Here is a 6,529-nt window from a genome sequence, read left to right on the forward strand (position 1 = left end):
TGACCTAGAAAAGACAAATGACATGAATGTGTAATATTCCAAGTTGACATGAATGTGTAATATTCCAAGTTGACCTAAAAAAGACATATGACAGAATACACTGGTCGTTTGTAGCTAGAATTATGGAGAAGATGGGCTTTGGTCACATGACGGCTACATGCATATACACCCTAACAACTAGTGCTCACTCTAAGCTTCTATTAAATGGTAGACTAGTGGGGGGATTTGAAATTAGTAGGTCTGTAAGGCAAGGCTACCCCCTAGCTCCCTTGTTGTTTGCTGTGACTTCTCATTCTTTAATAGTAGCATTAGAAGTTGCTAGTGAAAAATGGTCTAACACTGGGTTGAAGCTTAGGAATGGAGAATAGTTCATCTTCCAATGTTTTGTTGATGATTCTTTGCTATTCTTGAGAGTTGACAATGAAAATGTGAGAAATGCTCTTCAGCTAGTGCAGGTCTTTGCCAAAGCTTTAGGATCTAAATGTAATATCCATAAAACCAGAATAATAAGCCTGACAGAAGTAGACATCTTTGACATGAATAGATGGGACCGTGATGTCATCAAAAGAAGCAGGATCATTAGACACCTAGGGATCCCCATGGGAGTGAGTGTAAGCAATAAGGACTTGATTGAATGGACTATTGAGAGACTCTATTCAAACTCAAGAAATGGGAAGGGATAAGGGTATCGTTTCATGATAGAATTGCCATAGTGAACACAGTCCTTAATGCCTACATCTTATTTATATGTCGTGATAGAATTAAAAAAAGGACACTAGAAAAAAAATATTGCTCCTATCAGGGACTTCCTATGGAGGAATGGTCACAATGGGAAAAAGGCCGTATCCTGGCTGGCTTGGGACAAAGTAGTTCTCCCAAAGGCTTGGGAATTCTTCATATCCCCTTTCACACTAAAGCTAGAATATTGGTTAGCTTACCTAAGTTTCTGAAACAAGAAAGTATTTGGGTTAGGATGTTGAGAGAAGAGATAAGAGGGGGCAGAAGTCCAGCTCAGAGGAAAATGGCTTGGTCTTAATTGGAAAGAGAAAATACTATCTTTTGCCCCATTAAAAGTAAGAAGCTCTCCCTTCTGTAAGTTTATTTGCTACAATTGGAAAGAAGCTATGGGCCTGGTCAACTGGAATGGGTGCAGTAGGGTCACTGGAAATTCTCTACTGAATCTTAATATCTGGTGGAGTCATAGGTTTAAGCCTCCCTTAGCTCTATTGGATACTAGAGTCTCTAGAAGACTGAATAATAAGGGATTCAGAAGACTAGAAGACATGGGATTTTACTCAAGCAGGATGGAAAGAGCTTCAATAGATTATGGGAGAGGCCCTGTTGTGCAGCCTACAATAAGGATTTCTAGCTCCAAGATTTGAACTGGTTTAATGAGGCTAAACTGGATGAAATCACTACCAAAACATTGTATGAGGAAATGTGCAAAGTGTAAACGAATGTCAAATATTGCAATATGAAAAGATGCAGGGGGGAAGAGAGCTTGAGCTCTTGCAAGCACACACATCACAAAACCCTAATAGAGAACACACAAGGTGAGAGGCTGAAAACCTTCTTCTTCTTCACTCAACACTCAACACACCATATACAAAGATGAGAGTACACACAATATAAAAGGTACTCAACCAATACATAAACGGGTTCTCTATAGTGTGAACCCAACTAAAAATGAGCTGGCGCTATAAATATGCCAGTCTCTAGAATGGCTGTCACACAGCCTGTCATCCCACTGGCTGCATATCACCCATGATGATCTCACCAACCATGCCAGTGGTGTAAGTGTGGGGCCTATCCCCCTGTCCACCGCCTCACTGGATGAGCTCGATATCTCAACACTCCCCCTCGAGCTCAACTCCATCTCATGTACACCAAGTGAACCCCTGAATCTGCGGAGCTTCTCTGTACCCAATGCTTTGGTGAAGATGTCAGCTACCTGATCCTCTATGCTGACATAAACAAGGTCAAGGTCTCCTGCCAAGACCTTCTCTCTGACGAAGTGGTAGTGGACCTCTATATGCTTGGTACGAGCATGAAAGATTGGGTTCCTGGCCAACTGTATACTGCTAATGTTGTCACAGAAAATGACAACTTGTCTATCCACCACTGATAGACCCAAATCTGCAAAGTAGCTTTCTCAACCAAGCTACCTCACATGCTGCCATAGTAGCTCCTCTCTGTACTCAGCCTCTGTACTGGATAGAGCAACCGTAGGCTGCTTCTTGCTGCTCCAAGTCACAGCAGCACTCCCCAAAGAAAACATGAATCCACTAGTAGATCTCCTATCTGAGATACTACCAGCCCAATCAGCATCTGTGTATCCATGTACACATATCTCTGCCCCAGTCTCATAGAATAGTCCACAATGCAAAGTAGACCTCACATACCTCAGTATGCGTCTCAATGCATCCAAATGCGATTTTCGTGGAACCTGCATAAATTGACTCACCAACCCAGCAGCATAGCTCAAATCTGGCGTGGTGATCGTCATGTATATCAAGCTTCCTACTGTGCGCCTATACATAGTAGGATCCTCCAAAAACTCTCCTAAATCTGCACTCAACTTGCCATTCTGATCCAATGGCATTGAGATAGGCTTATAGCCTGTCATACCATACTTGGACAACATGTCCAAGCCATACCGTCTCTGCAGTAATCCAATACCATGTGGTGACCTAATCACCTCAATGCCCAAGAAATATCTGAGCTCCCCCAGATCCTTCATCTCGAACTTCTGTCTAAGCAAGATCTTTACATCAAAGATCTCTGCATCATGGTCCCCCGTAATGATCAAGTCATCTACATAGATGACAACAAGCACAACCCCTCTATCACCATGTCTCACATATAGCGAGAAATCTGCATTGGCTACATGAAAGCCAATAGTGACAAGATATTCAAAAATCTTGTCAGACCATGCTCTTGGTGCTTGTTTTAAGCCATACAAGGCTTTCTTCAACCTGCAAACATGCTTGGGGTGACCCACATCCTCATAACCAGGTGGCTGCAACATATACACCTCTTCTTGCAAATCCCCATACAAGAATGCATTCTTTACATCCATCTGATGTAAAGACCATTGCTTTGATATAGCCACTGCTATCACAACTCTCACTGTTGCCATCTTGGCAACTGGGCTGAAAGTTTCCTCATAATCAATGCCATATGTCTACGCATATCCTTTGGCTACCAATCTAGCCTTGTACCTGTTTATGCTTCCATCACTGTTATGTTTTACTTTGTACACCCACTTGCATCTAATGGCTTTCTTGTCTTCAGGCAATTGCACTAAATCCCAAGTCTCATTTCCATATAGTGCATCCATCTCCTCATCCATAGCTTTCTCCCAACACACATTTCCAACAGCCTCATCAATGCATGTGGGCTCAACAACCTGCACAACCTTTGCCATATATGCATAGTGATGTGCCACATAACCATCATAGGTAAATCTCTGCACATGATTTTTCACTCTCCCAGATATTCGCAGCTTTTCATTCATGGCTTCCATAGCCTTCTTTACACCAGGTGTTCTCATAGCTGGGATCCCAAGCTCCTCATCAAGGCTCATATCTAAGCCACTAGACTCTCCATCAACATGAGAATGCCCTGCAGAAATGTCAAGCATACCAAGGGGCTCAACCACTTTCTCTTTTCCTTTACGTGATGTACTAATCACATTTGCAAGACTGGTATTATGACGCGGCTTGCCACTCCATGGTCTATCAACAGACCCACTAGATGAGGACTCTCCTGGTCCACCCAAAGACTGTGATTGTTGACCTGCATTCTGTGCAACCACACTTCCACTCACATCAGCCCCAACAGCTTCTTTTTTTAGCAGCATACCAGCTACTCATCTCATCAAAGACAACATCCCTGCTTACCCTCAAATCACGTGTAGCAGGGTTATAACACCTGTATCCCTTTTGCTCAAGGGAATATCCACTAAACACATATTTTTCAGCTTTCGGATCCAGCTTAGTTCTCAGCTCATCTGGCACATGTACATATGCAATGCATCCAAAGACTTTCAGATGAGACAAATCAGGTTTTCTGCCAGTAAACCTCTCCTCTGGAGTTACATCATGTATGGCTGCAGTTGTGGAGTCCTGTTCATGATGTATACTGCTGTAGAAATAGCCTCAGCCCAATAGCTATGCGGCATCTTTTTCTCTTCCATCAATGCTCACGCAATCTCAGCAATGTGCCTGTTTTTTTGCTCAGCAACTCCATTTTGCTGCGGAGTGTATCTGCATGTAAACTGTCTCCGAATACCATTCTTCTTCAAAAATTCAGAGAACTCATTGGAGAAGTACTCTCCCCCTCCATCTGACCTTAGGCACTTTACATATTTCCCTGTTTGTTTTTCAACCAAAAACCTGAAATTCTGAAACTGAGTGAACACCTCACTCTTCTCTTGCATGAAATATACCCACACTTTCCTTGTGTGGTCATCAATGAAAGTCACATAATACCTGCAGCCTCCCATAGACATGGTCTTCGTAGGACCCCATACATCTGAATGCACAACATCTAGTGCATTTCTACTCACATATCTGTTGCGTGGAAATACATGCTTTATTTGCTTTCCAAATTGGCATGCTTCACATATTCTCTGCATACCTTCCACTTTAAACTTTGGTAGCCCTGTCACAATTCCTTTAGTTTGCATAGACTTCATTTGCTGCACATTCACATGTCCAATTCTTTTATGCCAAATGTCTGTGTCTGCAACAATCCCTGAGCCATTTGCAAACATCGCAACACTCATTTCAAGCATGTCTACATTCAATGTAAACATTCTGCCCACTCTGTTGCCTTTTGCAACCAACCTGCACTTGTCTTTAAAATCTTCAATATAGCAACCATCAGGGTTAAACCGAACCTGCAAACCCTGCTCAATCATCTGGCCAACTGAAACCAGATTCTTTGTTATGTTCGGAATGTGAAGTACATCTGCAAGGTACTTCACTTTGCTATCTTGCATAGACAATGGCACATCTCCAACATGGGCAATTGGATGAGCAGTGTCATCCCCTGTTTCCACAAAACCTGGTCTTTCCAGGTTTTTCATCTCCTTGAACCACTCCCCATGACTTGTCATGTGGTTCGAAGCACCTGAATCAACCTACCACACATCATCTTTTTGTGCTGCTTCAACATTTTCAGACATGGCATTCACGACATGCTGCATAACAAACAACCTTTCATTATCCTCATTATTTCTGCTTGAGGATGCATAGTTGTTTTGCTGCACTTTCCCATTTTGCATGTCAGCCTGCTTCTTATAACATTTTGCCTGCACATGTCCAGGCTTACCACAATAATAGCATTCACGTGCATCATTATATTGCCTTTTCCAATTTCCATGGCCTCTTTGACTCCCCCTGCCTCTGAATCTGCCTCTTCCACCTGCGTGTTGTTGTTGTTGTTGTTGTGTATTCTGGGACTGTTGTTGTTGCTGCTGCTGTGGCCATAATTCTGATTACGTGTTCGGCCACCTCCTTGACCGCGTCCACAACCTCCTCTACCTCGTCCTCTTCCTGAACTTGTGTAGAAGGCCTGTTGCTCTGAACTGTTTTTGTTTTGTGAAGACTGTTGGTCTTCACCCAAGCTCTTTTCTTCTATAATCAGCATAGACACCAAATCTGTAAAGTTGGGAATGTTTTCTCGAGTCTGAATAGACCTCTTGAACGCCTTGTATTGTGGCCCGAGACCACGTAGACAGACTTCCACCTTATCATCATCATCTACTGACACACCAAGATGCAAGGGATTCCACAATACCCTTTATCTTCAATGTATAGTCATTCACAGACATGCTCTTTTTCTCCACAGTATGAAGTTCATTCTTCAACTGTATCTTACGTGCCTTGGTATTTGTTTCATAGAGTTTTACCAAGGTGTCCCACGCCTCCTTGGGGGACTTGGCATCCTGAATATGCCCAATCATGGTGTCTTGTATACTAATGGAGAGCCAATACATTACTTTCCTGGCTCCTTGGTTCTAGTCTTTAAACTCTTTCACATCTACAGCAGTCGGATTTATGTCCGGTATCTCTGGTGCCTCTTCATGCTCTCCTTCTATGTAGTCCCAATAGCCCTTTCCCATCAGGAAATTCGTCAACCTGAACCTCCAAGCATGGAAGTTATTCTTATCAAGCTTCTCAGCCACAATCTAGGTTATGCCATCATTTGACATCTTGCCAGATACACAAATTTACCAGAAACAGCACTCTGGTTTTTCCTGCACAAACTGTTGTATTTTCTACAGCGGTACCGTAGTACTCTCAAATGTCACAACCAGTGATTTACATGTGCATACATACACCCAATGGCAACCGTTGAACTCTTTGCAGCACCCACAGTGTCTGCACAGTCAATCTGTCTTCCTGCAGTTCTTAAAACAAAGTTCTGCAGAGAATCGGACTTACCTGCACTGCTCGAAATCGCCTGCTTTCTGAAAAATGGAGGTCCAGACATGCTCGAAATGCGTTTTTGGCCCAGAAAA

This window comes from Cibotium barometz, chromosome 64 (genome assembly GCF_041138505.1).
Source record: "Cibotium barometz isolate CiBa-2024 chromosome 64, ASM4113850v1, whole genome shotgun sequence".
NCBI lineage: Eukaryota > Viridiplantae > Streptophyta > Polypodiopsida > Cyatheales > Cibotiaceae > Cibotium > Cibotium barometz.